This window comes from Pristis pectinata, chromosome X (assembly GCF_009764475.1).
Source record: "Pristis pectinata isolate sPriPec2 chromosome X, sPriPec2.1.pri, whole genome shotgun sequence".
NCBI classification, from domain to species: Eukaryota; Metazoa; Chordata; class Chondrichthyes; order Rhinopristiformes; family Pristidae; genus Pristis; species Pristis pectinata.
In genome coordinates, this window is record NC_067450.1 from 9,859,856 (window position 1) to 9,880,864 (window position 21,009).

At 39.9% G+C, this 21,009-nt stretch overlaps 1 protein-coding gene across 1 annotated transcript in view; it reads right to left on the reverse strand.

The window, feature by feature from the left end:
* Positions 1 to 20,779, reverse strand: part of LOC127566856 (vitamin D3 receptor-like) — a 113,573-nt gene extending 92,794 nt beyond the window's left edge. The window contains exons 1-2 of the mRNA XM_052009344.1: positions 20,703 to 20,779; positions 7,043 to 7,147 (exon numbers count right to left, since the gene is read on the reverse strand). The gene's annotated coding sequence lies outside the window, so the exon portion shown is untranslated. The remainder of the gene's footprint in view (positions 1 to 7,042; positions 7,148 to 20,702) is intronic.
* Positions 20,780 to 21,009: the final 230 nt, after the last annotated feature.

Genomic DNA, 21,009 nt, shown 5'->3' on the forward strand with positions numbered 1-21,009 from the left:
TTTCCTTGGTGAATGGCCAAAATAACCACAGGTGCCGTGGATCAAAAATGTGGCTGTGTGATAAATCTATTAAAGAGGCTCTCAGCTGAGGCATATGCAGCATGGAGCACCTGCTCCTGCCTTTCTAGAGTTGTTTTTCCATCGCAAATACAATGTTAAGTCACTGGTTGTAAACTCATCATGTGCAGCTAAGTGTAATGTCCTGGAACATTTGTCCTCCTGCAATTATGTAGGATTTCACTTAGCTCAGTTTGAGAGATCTATTGGTGTTGAAGGGAATAGTATCTTATCAGTGGTATATTTTGCAATGGTCCCTTGTCCATTGACAGTAAATAGCTGTAGTTTTGTGTGGCCAATTAGTCATGACCTGGTATACTCACCATACTTCATGGTGGAAACATGGAGTGGGCTGGTTATGAGAACCACTGAACAATTAAATTATCCCTGATTGCATCTCCAGAGATGCTCTCCCTCCTACAGTGCTTCACATGATCCACATACCCTGCTATTTGTACTTGATGCTGATCCACTTCCTCTCCTGCCCAAGCTTATGCTCTCCCTCTTGTACTTATTCCTCAAGCAAGGGCTGAGCATTCTGTTCTGTTCTGTGCAGCAATGAGGACAAAGTGTGAAGGTTTGTTTGGTGCAAACTTACTGCACCCTTGGACTATGTAATGTGACAAACAATCTACTGGAGGAACTCAGCAGGTTGAGCAGCATCTGTGGAGGGGAAAGGAATTGTTGATGTTTCGGGTTGAAACCCTGCATCAAAATCCTGATACAGGGTTTCAACCCGAAACATCAACAACTCCTTTCCTCCAACAGGTGCTCCTCGACCTGCTGAGTTCTGCCAGAAGATTGTTTGTTGCTCCAGAATCCAGCATCTGCAGTCTCTTGTGCCTTCAAGTGGAATTTCATCTTGAGCGAACCGACTGCATTGTCCACTGGGGTCTTGGTGGTTGCCATTTGCTGTCACTGATGTTCAGCTGGAGCTTCTGGAACACAGACAAAAGTCACAGAAGGAGAGGATAGCCTTCTTTCTCAAGATCCAGCCCTCAGAACAGTGTAGGTGCAGGAGGTGGTTGGCCTGGGAATGAAGGAATTGTGGATGTTCTAGATACCTGATTTTGGCCACAAGAGAACTCTATGCATGGTCGATCATGACTTGAACACTGAGTGACGACAAACCTTTGTGATTCATGAACAGCTCAGGGTTCTGATGGAGCGCCTGAAGCTCCACAAGTACAACTCATCATCACCCCAACTCTGAAACCATGGGCTTTTATTTTCTGCAATAACTTTTGATCCAGCACTTTATCAAGTGCCTTCTCAGAATCTTACTACATACACCATTTCCCCTTTATCCACCTCATTACTTCAAAGGACTCCAAAAAATTGATCAACTATGATTTTTCTTTCACAAAAATCACACTCACTGTCAATTATCAATATTTTTCTAAGCACCCTGCTATAACATCTTTAGTACTAGCTTCCAACCTTTTCTCTGTGACAGATATTAATCTAACTGGCCCAGAGTTTCCAGCCTTCTGTCTCCCTCCCTTTTTAAATAAAGGGGTTACGTTTGCTATTTTCCAATCTAATGGAACTTTCCTCAAATCTAGGGAGTTTTGGAAAGTTAAAAGTAACATATTGACTATCTCACTCGCCAATTCTTTTAAGACTTTAGGATGAAGTCCGTCAGGACCCAAAGACTTGTCAGCCTGGCAGCTCTAACAATTTGCTTAGTACCACTCTTCTGGTGATGAATTTTCCTCTCTCCACTCTGATTCTCAATTTACAGTTATTTATGGGCTATTACTTGTATCCTCTATTGTGAAGACCAATGTAAAATACCTGCTTGTTTCCCATTATTGACACCTCAGACTCATTTTCTATGAGAACTAATGCTCACTTTTCTTTAAAATATCTGCAGGAACCTATATTATCTGTTTTTACAGTTCCAGCTAACTTTATCTCATATTCTAACATTTCCTTCATTATTAATCTTTTAGTCATTCTTTGCTGTATTTTATATCCTGTCCAGTCTTCTGATCTGCCACCCATCTTTGTGCAATCATATGCTTTTCCTTTTAGTCTGATACTATATCTTATTATTTTTAAGTTAACCATGATCGATGGGTCTGTCCCTTGGAATTTTTCCTTCTTGTTGGAATGCATCTATTCTGTGTATTTGGAAAGATCCCCTTAAATGTCCGTCACTGCATCTCGATTGACTGAACCCTTAACCTAATACACCAGTTCACTTACCTAGCTCTGCTTTCATACCTTCATGATTGCCCTTATTTAAGTTTTGCTTGGTAAAGGCGTTAATTGATTGGCAAAGGGGTTAAGGGTTACAGGGAGAAGGCAGGAGAATGGGGTAGAAAAAAAAATCAGCCATGATTGAATGGCAGAGCAGACTTGATGGGCTGAATGGCCTAATTCTGCTCTTGTATCTTATGGTCTTAAAACATTAGTCTTGAATCCATTCTTCTCTCTCTCAAACTGACTGTAAAATTCAGTCATATTATGATTACTACTATCTAGGGATGCTTTCATTAGGAGGTCATTAATTAATCCTGCCTCATTCACAAAGCTGAAAAAAGATACAGTTCTATGGGATTGAATTTCTAGGCAAACCCATTTTACTGATGTTGATTGAAGGGTAAATAATGGCCAGGCTGTGGGGATAACCTCTCACACCATCTCTGCAACTTAAAACTAACATGTTTTCTCAGTTTCCCAGTTGTGGTGAAGGGTCTTCAACCTGAAGCATCAACTTTCCACAGATGCTTTATGACCTGCTGGGTATTTCCAACAGCCAGACAGCTTTGGATAACAAAAAGGGAGGAAGTGAAAATAGTTTAGAGCAGCAATTCATTCCTGAAGCTATTGAACTTTCAAAAGGCAAAGAATCTCAAATACTGCCATATTTAAAGCACTCTCCCTTTGTATTTAACTAGCATTGTGTCATTTCCAATTTTTCATCAATTTTTGGACCATTTTGACTTTGGGTACCCTTTATCAGAGCCACTCATGGTCACTGCATCATGAGAATGAACTCATTTTAGGAGTTACCACTCAGAATGGCTTAGAAGCCAACTTAGTTTTTTTTATAAGATGTCTTTATTCGTCACATGTACATCGAAACACACAGTTAAATACATCTTTTTGCATTGAGTGTTCTGGGGGCAGCTCGCAAGCGTCGCCACACTTCCGGCACCAACATAGCATGCCTACAACTTCCTAACCCATACGTCTTTGGAATGTGGGAGGAAACCAGAGCACCCGGAGGAAACCCATGCAGACATGGGGAGAACGTACAAACTCCTTACAGACAGTGGCTGGAATTGAATCCGGGTCGCTGGCGCTGTAATAGTGTTATGTTAACCGCTACATTACCGTGCCTTTCAAAAAGCATGCTGCTATCAACGAAATGAATGGTTTCTTGAAACTTTCTTTTTTGGTATATTGCAAAATTTTTTGAACAGAAAGCACCCCCACCCCCCAAATTTCCATTTCACTTCAAATATAAGTCTAAACAGGTATACATTACAGTAATTTCTAAAGTCTAGTCATTGGTGTAAGGTTCACTAACTTGGAAATCCAATCCATTTGAAACAGCTGGTCTAATCTATACAACATCTGAATGGTGGATTCACTGCCATTTACAGAAATGAACTGCAACTTTGTTAATGAAATTGCTTTGCTGGAGGCTGTAGGGAAGTCAGCTGAAAACTAAAGAACATACAGTGCAAATTACAGCAGAAAATACTGGCAATGCAAAGATGACACCAATAGAAAGCAACAAGATGGGTTAACATTAAAGTTCTGATAAAGCCCAATCAGTCAAAGTGTTGAACAGACATGACATACTTGTTGCTCAGATCTATTATTTTCCAATTTTTAACCAAGATTTCTAGCATTTGTAGTGTTCTTTTCCTTAATTGTTAACTGTGCACAGACTACTGAAGTTTAAGGTATTAAGATTAACATTAAACTATTCTGTGAAGACAGGAGAGGGGGACAGCTTATCTATTTTTCAAATGAATAGCATGTCAAGAGTGACAGAATCTTGGAGAAGTTACAAGGTAAACAGAGGTGTCAAATGAGAAGACCAAAGCTTACCTGCTTCATAATTGTGTCTCTAACTTAACATAAAATTTAAAGATTTCAAACCTCTCCAGTTGCCTGTTATTGTGTCAAGGTACTTGTGTCAAGTTTATGAGGTCACTTCATTCCACACTGGCTTGCTGCAGTATTCAGCAATAATTATGTAGTAATTTATGTTAAGGTTCACAGAGAAGGTTTGACAGCCATTTAGCAAATGCTGTTTACAAGGAAAAACAGCATCAGTGTGCCATTGTATCACAAAGTGTAAAGACAATAAATACTGCAGTGCACTGGCTCCCTACATGCTGCTAGAAATACAATGGTTTTACATAAGAACACATAACCGATTCTTTCACCTACATCACACAACCTCTTATGATTCAGACTTAACGTATTCTAAGCATGTTCACAACAAGACAGACAAATTCTAAAAGTAAGCTCTTGTCTCTTAAAGTAGTAAATATAGGTTATTTGGCTGTAGCATAAATAAATACTCTTTTCTTGATTGAGGCACAAGTGAGGGGGGAATACAAAGGCGGACAAATTTTACTTTAGGTAAAATAAATAGCTGCAACAACTATAAACCAACTACTCGGTGAATGCTATTCACCTGTAAGCAGGGGTGAAAGCCTTAATCTGGAATTGCACATTGGGAAGTGATAAGGAAGATGACTATAAAAGTGACTGAAGTGAGATTTTAACTTAGTTTAAACTTATCTTAAATTGATTGGGACAATAATGCAACAACTGTTACAAGGGAAAGGGATTTCGAGTTAACACAAGGCTGTTATGATAATTTGTGCAGAATCAAGAAGAGGAGAAAACATCATAGATTTGATTGAGTAATGGGGGGTTATCAAAGCTTCATTACAAATTTCAGGTCCATAATAACAGGTACCAGTTATATGACACAATAACTTCACATTACAACAGCTGGAGGATTACTAGTTTTAAGAGGACCAACCCTGTGTGCTTCTGGAGTCCAGAGGGCTTGGTAAGTATATTGTTTGAACAATGTTCAACACCACTCTCGACTCCTCAGACACTTAAGTAGTAGTCCATGTCTCGACAACAGTATTGGCAAGTAACATCCACGGTACACAATTGCCAATCAAAGACCATCTTCAACAAGAGTGTCTCATCACCAAGTCATCTACCATCAATGCCCTGGAGATCACAGTAGACCAGAAACTCAACTGGACCAGCCATAAAAATACTGTGGAACCAACCGCAGTTAAGAGATGGGGTCTCTTGTGATGAATGGCTCCCATTCCTGACATCCCAAAAATGTTTCCACCATCCACAAGGCACATCAGGATTGCAGAATACTATCCACTTGCCTGGATGAAAACAGTACCAACACCCCCCAATAAATTCAATACTATCCAGAATAAATCAGCCCACTTAATTGGCACCCCAACCACTAGACTAAACTTTCAATCCAGACAGTAAAAATTTCTAGAAAACTAAGTCATAGGTGCTGCAAGGCAAGTTGTAAGGAAACAAAGTAGTCCATGGGAGACAAAAATACAGATAGTGTTACTTAAATAGAAAGAAAATAATGTGCATGGAAAATGCAGGAGAGAATCTGAGAGTCCCAAATGACAATAAATTAAAGCTACTGAGACAACATTGGCAGTAATGAGTAAAGCAAACATTCACTCACTAACAGGCAAAGATAACCTGATCAAAAACAATTGCAAAGGCATCAGTTAATTTATTATGCCAACACACATCATTGCTATAAAACTTTATGACTATAGTGCAATTAAACATTGCCTCACTGATCTTTGTCAGGATATAGGCTGATGCTTTAATATTCTCCAAATATGGAAAACTCGGCAGATATCTCACTAGTTGTACACATTTGACCTATGCCAAAAAAAAACACATTTTGTATTGAACATTGAGACTGCAAAATATCCTAAAGGATATTTTTCAGTCACTGTTACAACACAGGAAACAGTCAAAGCACATTGCAATGATCCCATAAACAGCAATGTGATAATGACCAAATGATTTAGTGATATCGAGGGATAAAAATTGGTCAGGACACAGTGGTAACTGCTCTGTGCTTCAAGCTGATGATATAACTAAGAGAGCAGATGGAGCTTTGGTGTACAATTCTGAAAGATGCCACGTCTGACAATGTGGCATTCACTCAGCACTGTACTCAATTGCAAGCCTAAGTTTTTGTGCTCAAATGGAACATCCCAGCTTCCATTGCAGCACAAGCAGCTTCACCTAATATCCAAGTTTTGCAGACTACTCATCACAGCTTATAATCAAAGGGCTTCAAGAACGTTGAGCATTCCTGCAATTTAATCTCCAAACGGAGTTTCTGTCGATTTTGTCTCCTACTGAGAGCCCTTTTTTCTGTTCCTCCTCCTGCCTTTTCAAACAGCTCTGTGCTCATTTTCCCAGCCATGCTTGAGGCCAAGAGATATTCTACCAGGCTATTCACGTCTGGAAGCAACTGGCTGGTGTTCAAACCCTTAAGTCACCAGAAAAGTAATTTAGTATCAGCTGGAACGTTCCCTGTAGAATATTGAAAAGAACCAAAGAATAGCATAGAATTTTACCAACAACGAAAAGAAATAATTAATCAACCAACCTGCTCGTTAACTATCCCTTTCACTAACACTGGTGGGGAATCCTTCATGCTCTTGAGCCCAGTTTTACCTGTGGAAGGTTAAGGGAGCTCCGACATGGCAGTATCAACATTAAATCAGTGATGTCACAATCTGCCTGTTCTGCATGTTTAATAATGGCACTAGAACTGCACACATATTCCAGAAACATCATTTCAGAACCTTAAGGTACTATGCAGTTCCCAGAAAAGTCCACAAAATCTGAATTTTGCTCTGTATTTTCCTTACATCAGTAGACAATCCAGAAAGAAGGGAATTCCATTTCTCGTTATTCTTACCTTCCCTATTTGGTGAGCAACATCGACTTCCTGTTTTGCTGTATTAGATCTTCATCTTTAATTGCTGAATTTTTAAGCAAAATTTTGAAAACAATTTCATGCAACCTGCCAATAAAGAAAATAATGTTTTAGTCACATTATGTTGTATTTAAATACCTCGTCATATACTACAACTTGATTGTCACGGTATATTCAGGGTAAGCCTTTGTTCTTTGAATCATCTCAAATCATTCTTACGAATTACAATGTAAAATTGATTAACATAGCAATTCCCACAGAAAACAAAACTGCTCTTGAATTAGTCTAGTCTATCAGAGATTGTTGTTGCATAATCCAACTACCTACATCAGACCTTGCTCTTTTGTAGAAGCATGAAGATGAGCTTGCATAATTTAGTCTTTAGTGAATGCTACTTAAACTACACAATGCATAGAAGCTGATACTGTTGTGTGTATCATATGGAAGCAGCAAACTATCGACACAGCAGCTGAACTAGAAATGCTAGACAGGTTCATCCATCACCACAACTGCTCCTGTTCCTCTCAGATATCAGCTATTCTTTACATGACATGCACTAGGTTTACATTGCCAGGAGTGAATTATTGGCTTTTATCCACTATGCATGGTATTTTAGCAGGAGAGAGGGGAGAAGGTAGAAAAGTGGGAAGGAGGTAGACCTCATTAAGACTGATGGCCAACTCCCATAGGTTTTCTTTCAGATTTTTGAGGATGCACAGTTGCAACCCATATTCCTCCCACTGGGAGTACTTATTTATATAAAAGGACTATGATTTTCAAGGGTTTTGCAAGCTTTTAGATCTCCACCCACAACTTACCATGCAACCAGATTCCTTTTCTTTTGCTGTGAGAATTTCAACAATGAGAAACAAATAACAAACTTACCTTCATCACCATTTTACCATCTTTTGAAAATCTAAAGCAGATTTGTGATACTTAGAAATGAAATCTTAAAATAGCTAGATATTTACTTCAGAAAAAGGAAGCCCTTTTTTTTTATTCATACTAGGGATGCAAGGACTGGTAGCAAGACCTGTATTTATTGCCCATCATTAATTGTTTCAAGAAAGTGATGGCGAGTCATATTCCTGAACTGCTGCTGGCAGTTTGATGGACTTCAGAGGGGTATTAAGGACGAACCACATTGATGTGTGCCTGAAATCACATAATCCAGAATGGGTAAGGATGGCAGAATTCTGTCCCCCACAGGATTAATGAACTACATTTTTAATAGAGACTTTCACTCAGACCAGCTTTTTTTTTTACATTCTTATAAAGAAATTCAATTCTCTCTTAATGGTTATGCATCACTCCAAGGATCTGGTAGCTCGCCATTACTTCACCTGAGTGGTCATTCAGTGGCTGCACATTTAAACATGGATTATAAAGATACAAAATATTTAACTATTCATTGGCAGTGCTGAAGCAGATGCTACAACACTGAATAACGGTGGATCTCTCCAAGGATTGATGATTACAGAAATATCGGGATTGACAATGTGTTTATTCTTCAGGAAAGGTGTCCAATGACTAGGACATGATCAGAACCTGACAATGTACATAGTTTGCAAAAGCATCACCTTACTATAACCAGCTGATACAAAGGATATCTTAATATGAAATGGTTCCACTGAGAACATGTATCCTGTTCAGAACAAAGAAATATTGGAGATTTTCCCTACTTTGTTTTACTATTAGAGGAATGGATCAGTTATAATTTAGTGGTATCTCAATTTAAGCCCAAGATTTGAATAGTGCTTTCTATATACAAGAGGCTCTTTCACTACTTTCACAAACTCTTAAGGGGTGCCTAAACAGGTAATTACCCTCTTTTCAAGGATCCAATCTTACAGATTGTCAGTAGAAATCTGAACTTTTCATTCAAATTTCTTCTAAGCTCCTAATTTTTTGTTCTCTTAATGCCCCCATTTTCTGGAATCCTCTAATATTTAAAATAACATAACTACTTAATGGAACTCATCAGGACTACAAATAATTAGCCTTTTGTGTCTTCCTTCTACAAGCTTTGGACTTTTAAGAACAAATGTTTGGTGTCATTTAAATTTTACTTGACTTATTTCCTCTTTTTCAAACCTTGGTAGTGGCCAAAACCTAATCCTGGTTTCCAAATAAGGCTTAGGTTAGTTTACTCAGACTGCAAAAATCAAATAATAATACTGGAAATAATTGAGTGGAATGTATTTGGAGCACTCTTGCACCCAATCATTTTAAAACCATGTTTTAATTCACTGGCTTGTTCTGTAATGCAAAAAAAATGCTGCAATATAGGAAAAGTACCATCAGCAGCATTGGTAGACTGCAAACATTTGATCCGTCTTACTTAAAAAAAACTGCTTTTATAACATAATATCATTAGGTTCAGTTTGCTAACAGATGGATTACACAATGGAATTATGGCCTCCAGAAACAACTTTTGCTGTACCTATCCAGATATTCAAGGATGTAATTATGCTAGTGAACATATATGGGGCGAGAAACCACTGGTCCAAGGAAAACAGAACATGTGTGATGAACAACCAACCTGCAAGGACAGGAATGACAGTACTGATTGATTTATTGAGAGTAATATTCAACTGCACACTGGTTTCTGATTGGGAATTAAACACATTTTAGACCAGGATATCTATGCAACTGGTGGGCCACATACAATGTGTAAACCCTAATAATCCAGCAGCAAATCCATGCATCTCTGGTTCTATTTGTATTTATATTATTTATATTTCTTATTCACTAGTTTGTCCAGGGTGTTAGGCAAAGCCTTGGGGGGGGGGGGGGGGGGGGGGTGGAAGGTTGGTGAAGTGTGGAACTATGGTACAGTGCCACTCTTGTACTGAAAATTTACAGGAAAGGGAAGTATTTTGGGGGTAATTCACACAATACTAATTAACAATTACAATTTTTGTAATGGCCTTTCTGTATTGGCCCCAGAACATTTTCTAGCCTTTTGTCCACATGAATAAATCACCAGAATTCTATTACCTACTCTGCAATGAACAACCAAACACTGAATACATTGGCTGAGCACGGTTAGCTAATATGGAGTGAATGACTGAAATGCATCTCAATCAAATCAGTTGCCAGCAGACGCAACGTGGAGTAGTTCACGGAATAACAGTTAAAGCTCTGCGATTTCAAGTTAATTACAGGTAAAGATTACTGATGACTCAAGTTGAAGGAATTGACAAACATTATTACAAGGAGATCATGCTCTTCGTTGGCTTGTTTTTTTGTTACTAGGAGACGGCACTGATTGTATTATTTTGTAAGGTGTCTGGTATCCTTTTATATTACAGTAAAGCAGATAATTGCACTCTGGGGACTTTGGTGGTACCAGACTGGCAGATTTTCCAGACTATTGGATATTATTCCTATTAATACAATACACTTTTAATTCACCTTTTTGAGCTGTTACTCGGGAGTACAATAAATTTTCCAGTGAACCAGGTGAGCTTAAAGGGAGCAGGGACAAAAAAACCCACTGGAATTTAAAATGGGAAAAGGGCCACAGTGGGTTTAAATGGAGTGTGAAAATGGCACATCAGTGTGTGTTTAAAGGGAACATGGGAAACAGGGCATCGAACAATGAGATAGTGGATTATTGGAGTTTTACTGCATATACACATTTCTAGTATCATACTATACTCAACTCTTGTTGTCCTGTATACATCATGGTCCCTGCTCAGCCCCCATGTTACCTCACAAGCAACAAGCCCCTACGAAGCCCATATATTAATCCAATCTTTTATTTTTAAGCACATCAGAAATAATCATGCTAGTTTGCAAAGCGCTGAAAGAAAAGTCAGCAGAAACAAACATTAATTGGTGAAAAGGGTCCTATTGGCTTGGTTTGCTTAACAAGCAAACTTTGATTTGGGATTCACAAATTTAGTTTACTAGGCCAGCAAAAAGAACGTGATGGAAGGTGGCTGATGTCCTGTGCTCCAAGTATCACACCCCTATTCAATGAAGCAATATAGGAAGAAATAGCATGACCTCACAAAATATGTCAAGGTGAGCTCTTAAGCCAATAACTAACACATAGCCTCACACAAAATCTGGTCTATAAATATAAGATGCTGTAAATGTTAATGGCTTCATGCTTCATCTGCTCATTTTAGAAAAGACCTCCAGGAATAGGAGGGAGCCTTCCATATGGGATAGGAGGAGGGTCTCTCATGCTCAGCAGTCTATCCGGCTGGAAGATTGGTGTGGAAGCCACTGAGGCCCAAACACAGAGGGGAGACTGCACAAAATCTAACTGGTGTACGTATCAATGACGTATTCTCAACCTAAAACCACCCACCTTTGATCAAATGCGAACACCTTTATCAGCAGACGTGCTACTACATTCCCAAAAAAATAGACTGATTGCGATTCATGTCTGCATCCCTCACATTTTGTCTTTTCAGGCTACGAGGAGAAGCCCCAGCTTTTCTCTGCCACAACCAGGACCAACGAGAGAGGATGAGGAACTGGGGCTGGAATAGGAGGAGGTGGTTTTTGGAAGGAGGAGAGGATGACAATAATGCCCCATACACCTTATAGATACTGGCACTGCCTGGAAAGAACCAGGTAGGTCAGAAGGCTGTGTGCTGCAGAGAGATACCAGGCATGGGTGGGCTGCAGTCAGGCAGGATATGTTGGTAATTTGGCATGGGCATCAGAGGGTGCCTAACCCAGAAGTGTCTGGATGAAGACTGTGCTCTTTCATGAGAAGGTTGTTGTGAATGCAGAGTAATTTGGTACATTGTCAGGCCTGGGTGATTGAATACAGGCAATGGCACAGGGGATGGCTCTCACAGTGTTTCTGCACAGCTAGAAGAGCATTATTTCCATTCTGGAGGAGAAATGCACTCCTTGGAACATCACCCCATAATGATAGGGTGGTCTAAAAAGGAACATGCCTCATGCACTCCTCTGCACCAATCCCTTCACACAGTGGCTTGTCCCTTCAGTCAGATGCCAACTGCCACTGGTAACACAGGCAGAAGCCACTTGACACCCTACTGTCTGTATGTAATCTTATGCCAATGCACATAGACCGGTGGAATAGCAATATCCCACTTGCTAGCATTTAATTGGCCTCAATGAGCACTGCCCTTCTCATTGAGCACTTAAGTGCCACCCATGAGTAGATTGCTGTTTTCTGGAATAGAGAGATGGTACACATTAGCAGCTAGCTGTCCTGCAGGCACAGAGGAAAGATGAACACCAGCAGATTGCTCAGTTGCAGGAACTGACAGTGACACCTACAAACAGTTCACTCTCTTCCAGGAGCAGAGATATGCCATCTATGAACACAGCTCTCATCCCCAAACATTTCCACATCACGAACAGAGTTCGACTCTGAGTAAGCTGAGAGCTGACTCAGAGGAGAATGCTGTAGAAAGCAGAGACCAGAGATCCAAGGTCTGTCAGCTGTCTCTGTGATGGGTCGGGAACTTGGTGTGTGGTCTAGGCCACAGTAGATATAAATATTGTTGTATACCCAGCCTTGGAACATCACCCCATAATGATAGAGTGGTTCAAGGAGGAACAGATCTCATACAGAGATAGGTACTTTAAAAGGATTACACATGGAAATAATCCACATCACTACTGTAATCTTGTCACAAATTATTGATTAGCAGCAATGCTTCAAATCTGTGTACGAGTGCATATCATGATAGCTGGGTCCATACAGAGGCTAATGTCATCATTACGTGCCTTAATGACGTACTTCCAGATAACAGGGTATGGATTTCCATTCAAAGGTTGCATTATTTTCTGAACGAAGACATTGATTTTCAGGACTATCATCTAAAGTGGTGCCATTGCTCATTACTTTCTCACTCTTCACTGATGCAGATGGCGAGTGGAAAGCTTTCAAATCCATATTGTTTATTCTGAAATGCTTTCAAATATTAAGGCATTATGCTTCACTGCCGGATGCACATAAGTATCCTTGAGTTAGCAGTTTGCATACCTGCCATGTAATTATGCTGATGTAGGAATGGGACCACTGAATTCCAGTTGATTTATCTTCCAGAAGTCTTCTGCCAGTATGTTGTTTTCCTAAAAGTCTTGGCATTCCGCTCTCCGGAGGGAGTCCAATAAGAGGCAGAAGGTTGCAATCAAGGCTTCACTGGAAGGTGCAACATCTCCTCAGTACTATGCTGGGTAGAATCAGCCTCATCTCCGCATGGTCTCCAGTGTTGAATCAGTCGACCTGTTTGTGAGAGTCAACGGTGAATCCCTAGTTGCCGAGTGTTACTATTTGACGGTGTGAAGAGAGTGACTGATTGTATCATTAGGTGACCATTTTATCTCTTGGAGTGTTCGATGTGACTTCAACTCAATCTCGTGACTCAAAGTGAGTTCAAAAGTTGTTGGTTGAGGATGGAAGATTTTAATGTTAACCCCTGATTGCAAGGCCTGATCGCCTCCAGGCCATTTAATTGAATATACTCTTTACATTTATGAAGACCACTTAACTTCTGTCATCTACAGTGCCTATTATGTAGCCCAAAGATTTAACGCATTCAACCAGCAAAGTAGCTCTCTAGTAGGCATTTGTGTGCTGATTTGAAAGGGTTTAATGTACACATTAAACATAAATTTGGAGCAGTAGTAGGCCACTCAGCCCCTCGAGGCTGCTCCACCATATAATAAGATCATGGCTGCTCTGATTGTAACCTCACTCTGCATTCCCGTCTACCCAGAGTAACTTTTCAGCCCCTTATCAAATAGTTATGACTGTCCGAGAGAAAACATTTTGCCTAACCTGCTTCTTAAATGGATGACCCGTTATCGTTAAACAGTGAACCTAGTTCTGGATTCTCCCACAAGAGGAAACATCCTCTCCATGTCCACCCTGTCAAGACCCCTCAGGATCTTGTTTCAATCAAGTCCTCTCACTCTAAACTCCAACAGATACAAGACTGTCCAACCTCACTCCCCATAAGACAGACTGCCCATTCCTGGTATGTCTCTAGGAAACCTTCTGAACTGCTTCCCACACTCCAGCATCCTTCCTTACATAAGAAAACCAATATTGAACAGTTCTCCAGATGAGGTGTCACAAATGCACTATATAACCTCACTACTTCTGTATTCAATTCTCTTAGCATTAAACATTCTATTCATTTTCCTAATTACTTGCTATACCAGCATACTAGCCATTCGTGAACCATGCACTAGGAAACTCAGATCCTTCTTCATTTCAAAGTTCTGCAATCTCTCGCAATTTAGATAACACATTTGCTTTTTATGTTTCCTGATAAAGTTGATAATTTCAAATTTCCCACATTCAACAGCACTTGCCAGATCTTTGCCTCACTTTAATCTTTCTCTATCCTTTTGGAGCCTCCTTATGTCCTCTTCACAACTTAATGTCATCAGTATATTTCGCAACCATCCCTTTGGTGCCTTCACCCAAATCATTTACATTAAATGGTAACAAGCCAAGGGCCCAGTGCCAATCCATTTGTTACATCTTGCCATCTAAAAAAAGAACCATTTATGCCCGCCTTCTGTTTCCAGAGAATCTTCTATCCACATTAATATGTTACCTCCTGCACCATGAGCTTTTATTTTCTGCAATAACCTTTGATGTGGAACTTTATCAAGTGCTCTCTGGAAATCTGAGTATAGTACATCCACCAGTTCTACTTCATCCACAGCACAAGTTACCTCTTCGAAGAATGTAATGCATAATGAAGGTGTCAGAAATGTGAGCTGATGAACCCAGGATGATTTCTTTTCTGTGTTTAAACTGGTGCAGCTCACCTCCACCTCAGCACATGAGGAGCAATGTATCTGTGACCAGCAGCTTTCAGGTGGTTTGTATTCCATCTTGCTGTTAAATGAGTATGAAGTATGCAGAGAATTAAATATTGCAAGGGGATAATCAATGTCTGTGCTATGTCTTCATAAAACTCTTCTGCTCAGGAATCCCTAGCAGCATGGGTAGAATAGGCTCCCTCCTATACGGAGCCACATGTTCTTGCTCCTGATCTCGTTGGGGCAATTCATTCAGTGTCAGAGGCTCCCCATCAGACTCACCTGTGTCCTCCTCCTGCTCTATGCTGGTCTTCCTCATGTGCCTCTTGTCCTCTAGCAGTTCATCTCCTGGCAGGCTGCTTCAGGGATGTTATCAGGCAACAAGGGCTCTGAAAAAGGATCTCTGACCTGACATATTAACGCAGTTTCTCTTTCCAGATGCTGCCTGACCTGCTGAGTGTTTTCAGCATTTTCTGTTTTTATCTGTGGATACGATGCTTTTCAGTAAGGTCAAGATAGCATCTTTGACTCTGAGAGCTCTCTGGGCATGAGTTCTTTATACTCCTCACCAAGGCCTTTGTCACCTGTAATGCCTAGCCTGAAGCTCCCACTCAAAATGTGCTGCTAGCAGTACTGCCATAGCGACAACTATTAGATTAGTTAATCAAGACATTACGTGGCCAATAAACACTAGATGCTAATGCTTTCAAACCGTGAGCACTGTAAGGTGTGGGAGCAGTCTCCAGTAAGGTTTGAAGCCACCTTCCAAAATCTCCTGTTGTTAGCTGAGTGGCCCCCTAAATAGCATCTCAATGCAGAATGCAACAGATTGTGGATTTTTTTTTGACTGCCTGAGTACACTCATTTTATGCACCTGTGAACTCCAATCAATGTCAACAGCACCAGAAAATGGCGTTGCATGATTATTAACGTCATTAAGTGTGCACACGGCAATGGGAAAATATCAGACAGGTTTGTGTGGATCCTGCACAGATGTGACAAGTTGAGCTTCCAGAAGAGTTCACAACATAATTTACTCTGGGTTACACTATTTTTCCAATCACATTGTGCCAAGAAAACCAGAGATATGCCATGCAATTTCTAGGCAAACATTTGATTGTCATCTCCAGGATGTGTGCTGCACAGAAGAGAACAAATGTTGCTTAAAGAAAACTTTCACACTTCTCAATGATCTATTAACATGATTCACAATTAAATTAGCCATGACCAGCATTGTTCTCTGTTGAAAATTTCCCCTGTAATTATCCAAAATGCTTTTTCCTAATGAGCATACTTCCTAATGGAAGGGGGCCAGGGAGCTTTTCTGCATTGCACAGAAAATACAACTCTTTTCATTGTCTAATATGAGCCGAAGCACAAGAAATAGCCAAATCACTAGACCTGAGCTATGAATTGGTCTTGTTTTTACCTTGCATTTAGAGTTCAGCATTACATATGTAGGACTTGTATGCTCAGATGTAAAAAAAATGCTTTTTAACTGTGATGCAGGATTAACTAAGTGCATCATCTTGTGTTAAATGCTTGATCTTTTCTGTGATATACAATTGAATATCAACCATTCACTGATATGCAGGTCAAGTCCAACACTGGAAACAACTGAAAGCAGCATTACACAGAATGCTTCTGGCTTGATCAATGAATGTCATATGTGATTCAGTACTATCCTATCCCAGTCAGAAGCTACAGGTTTAGCATACCTAAAGTATACTTTAGCATACTTAAGAACACTGAACAGCACACCTTAAGAGTACTGCTCACAGTACTAGTCTCTTCACTTGAACCTTATAATTTGTAAATTCTCAGCTATCACTCACTTATGAGTCAGAAAATGGTGGGTTCAAGTCCTTATGAAAAATTTTTGTACAAGTATCTAGGCTGGTACTCCAATAGAAGCCATTACGCCAAGGTCCTGGCTATTCTTCGTATTGACGTAAAAGGTTCCATAACACTATTTCAGAGCAGGGGCAGTTCTTCCAGTTGCCCTGCCCAACGTTAACCCTTCAATTAAACTATCACATTACCGAGCTAGGCTTTGCTGTGCATCTTTTGGCTGTTGTTTTTCCCTATATCACAAAAGGCCTTATACTTCAAAAATACTTAACTGGCTACATAGTACTCTGGGGTATCCTAAAGCTTTGAAATACACTGGGCTAGAAATTCTTCTCTGTAATGCATTTTTTTGTGTGTACATGAAGGAATTTAATCTATAACCCCACGGCTTTTAGTCTTTTGTTGTTGGTTTGCTGCTGGACATATACAACAATGTCAGGATGCAACACCCATTTTGATGATACATATGGCAAATGTTGTAAGCCACTCACAGAAAATCAGGTCTTAGCAAGAGAGCAGAGGTCAACTTCTGAGTTACTTAGGAGACACAAGAGACTGCAGATGCTGGAATCTGGAGCAACAAACAATCTGCTGGAAGAACTCAGCGGGTCAAGCAGCATCTGTGGGAGGAATTGTCGACAGTTTGGGTCAAAACCCTGCACCAGGACTGAGTTACTTAACTGGGACCAGCCTTACTTAGTGGCATTGCAGTGACCTTCTTGAATGTCAAGTACTTTACCTCTTTGCATTCTCTACCACCACCACTCCTCTGCTTTTCCACACCCATCCAACCACTCCCACGCTGCAATTTTGACAGTGACCCTTCCCCCATCTGGCTAATAGAGTATCCCACTCCTGGTGTCCCATCCCTCATTGCACCAATCCTCAACGCCCCAGCCCTAACCCTCAATGTCCTTATTCCAAGTGCTCTCACAACCATCACCTACTCACTTCCACCACCTTGATCCTTGACCTAATTGTTTTTCTCCACTAGCTCCACAGGAAAGGCAGTTGTACACCTGTTTGTATGCATGGCCTTTTCTATTGTGGACAATGCCTCGGGCTTCATGACAGAATTTTGCTGACTGGAGCCTTGCATAAAATGGACATAGGCACCCCATGCCCTTTTCAGCATGAAAGGAAGCTTGATTACAGTGTAAATTCAAGACTCCATTACCAATAAATCTACCCATTTGTTACAGTACTCATCTTCACTAGTAATGGTGTCTCACTAGATCCGAAGTCCAAGCCACTGTTGATACTGCAGACCCTGCCAATGTGTGAGAAGTTTGCTTAGACATAATACTTATTGCAGCTCATTTATTCCTAATTTAGATACATTAGTAGCTCCCTTGTACCACTTGACCAAAGCTAACAAAATGCGAATGGCCTGAAATTAACAAGTCTACAGAAAACTTTGTGTTTACGTACGTACTACGGCCAAGGGAAAACTACTTGAATGATTGTAAATGTGAGCCCAGTTGGTCTTGCTGCTATTCTCAGAGAAACAAAGCTGATCAAATGCCAATTGTCATGATGCGAGTAGATAGTTAACCTAATTTCACAGAGAGAAGCACTGTCTGTCTCTTGGGGCATTTTACATTTTCATCTGTATCTAAGTAACAAAATTTAACTGACCACAGGCTGCTTGTTAGTCTTTTTAACATTCCTAATAGCCCACTTATATTGAGTGCGGGATTCTTCAATTTTTAACATTCCTAATAGCCCACTTATATTGAGTGCTGGATTCTTCAATTAATCATGGTCCAAAAGCATGATTATCATATTACATATCAGCCTGGAAAAGTTAAATCCTGCTGATTATCTTTTCCCTCATCCATGCCTAGAATAGGTCTCACTTGTGAAGATCAAATCACAGAACAGAATATCAGGTACGTGACTGTGAATGCAGTGCCCAAAACAATGACATTGAGTGAAATGAAAAGCTACAATGAAGGTAGAAGTTGCTCCATCACTGTGTATGACAATGATTGAATCGCAAAACTGGAAACAGGTCATGGAAACGACACCCTCTCACAATACTGCATGTACACAGCAAGTTCACAACAAACTCAGGACTGCACCCACCTCGCATCTTGGCTATGAGCTTACTCCTCATCATCCTGCAGTCACCAATGGAATACAAGTTAGACATCGCTCATGAAGGAAATGAAAGAATTGTGAAGACTCAACAATTGTCCTGCATGCTGAGCAAGTACAAAGTCAAACCTATAAGAACCAATACAAATGTCAGAAATGCCCTATGGGCCATGGGTTGACATAGTTTGTGATGGATACTCTGGCAATCATTTGCTTATAACTAATGACAACTATAGTAGGCTACTCCTTGTAGAAACGGTCAGCTCTATATCCACAGAAGCTACCATTCTGAAGCTTGATTGCATCTGTGTGCCATTTGGTTGACAATAGATAACTTCACTGACAACTTCAGGCAATTTGTCACCTTCTTGGGAGTTACACAATGCAAAAATAAAATCATACCCTGCAGGCCACACACTGATGGTGGAAATGCAGAGATTTATATGAATACGAAAGGAAGTCATTGATACTGCTCAAGTCAAAAGGCAAACCACGGAAGCAAGAACTTCACCACGTTTTACAAAACTATAGAGCAACATCGCATTCAACAACAGGAAGACAACCAGCTACACTCATCTTTGAGCGTGCGTGGCTCCCAGAGATACTGTGCAAGATAGATGATCAACACCACGTGAGTATGACAAAACCAAGAAAAACAGCATAAAAGCAAAAGGCAGAGAAAGACTTGAAATTCAGATCTACACCATTACAGCCTGGGGATACAATTCTTGTAAAATGCAAAACCACATAGGCCAGCAAGTAATTCCACATGACATGCAGCCATCTGAAGCCTATGATCACAGCACCACACTGTTTGCAAAGCTACACATGAAACCAGACATTCTTCAAAGCACTTAAAACACCATCCACTATCTGTGAATCCAAACTTCAAGGATGAAGAAGAAACTAAAGAATCCCGGAGGATATAACAGTCAATGTTCTCGCATCCTGAAGGCACTAAGCTTTATCCATTGTGTAAACTTAAACCTCCCTCATAGCTGAAAGAATCTGCAACAATGTGATATAAAAGACCAAGAAAATGAGAATAGTTCTTTTGATTATCATGGGGAAGGATGCAGTGTTATATTATTGCTTTGGTTAGTATATTTCCTTTGTGCATATTTCCTTCTTAAAGCTGTGTATAGTTCTGAACATGCCCAGTAGCTCAGGCATGGCAATAAAGCAGCCGTTGTTTACCTTATGCAGAGCAGCAAATCTGTAGAATTAATTACAGAAACAAAAGGCTAAACAGTCACAGTTTACAAAATCAAGGAAAATTGAGGGCAGAATTGCAACAATGAAGATAATCTTGGTTTGGGCAGAAATAGGTTATTGAGATAAGGAGATGGAAAGGCTTGAAAGGATTCAAAACAAGAATAAAAATTAACAATTGAAGCGTTCCTGAATTGGGAAGCCAGTTAGGTCAGCTGTACAGTGGTGATGAACACACTTTTTATTGACATTAAAATCATATCTGTTAACCCTATTAAAAGATAGCGACTGTAACAACATCCAACCTATTTTAAACAGGTTATCAATGTCAGCATTTCCAAACAATCTCTTTTGTCAGACACCTTTAATATTCCCTCAGCATTGAGAGGAGTCCAAGAAATAATTTGTCTATTGCTTTGACTTTATTAAGGTGGTTAAGCACATCAAATGCGCTTCATTAAATGTTATTAAAATATATACTGCAGTCCATTGGACTATTTTATACAAAGTGAGTTTAGCAAAAGATTTTTAAAGATGTCCAATCTTTATTCATCCACGTCTCCATGTATTTTTTTCCAAACCTAAATAGATCATATTTCTAAGAGATTATCCTGTTTCAGGAATTTCAGTGCAATTTGCTCATTTGCAAAGTGGTAACTCAGCTCTATATTACGAGTTTCAACAGCATTCTGCTCACCTGGTACTGTATAACCAAATGGTTTCCAGCAAAGTGCTAAACTTCTTCATTTCAGCATTGTGGCAGGATCTTCCTGCAAGTTGTAAAGAGGTAAACATTTTACAACTTTTAATGATCTCCCTTACTCAGGGTAACATTAACAAGTGGAACTTGTATAATTTTTTTTTACCTCACGTTATTCAACTGCATTTTTTTTTCCCCAGGGGAAATTGGACCAAGTTATCTCAGGAGTGCCTGATGTTGAACACTCCCAAGACAACTTGGTCTTCCGAACAGATGGTGGACAAAAATAATTAGAGAGTCAGAG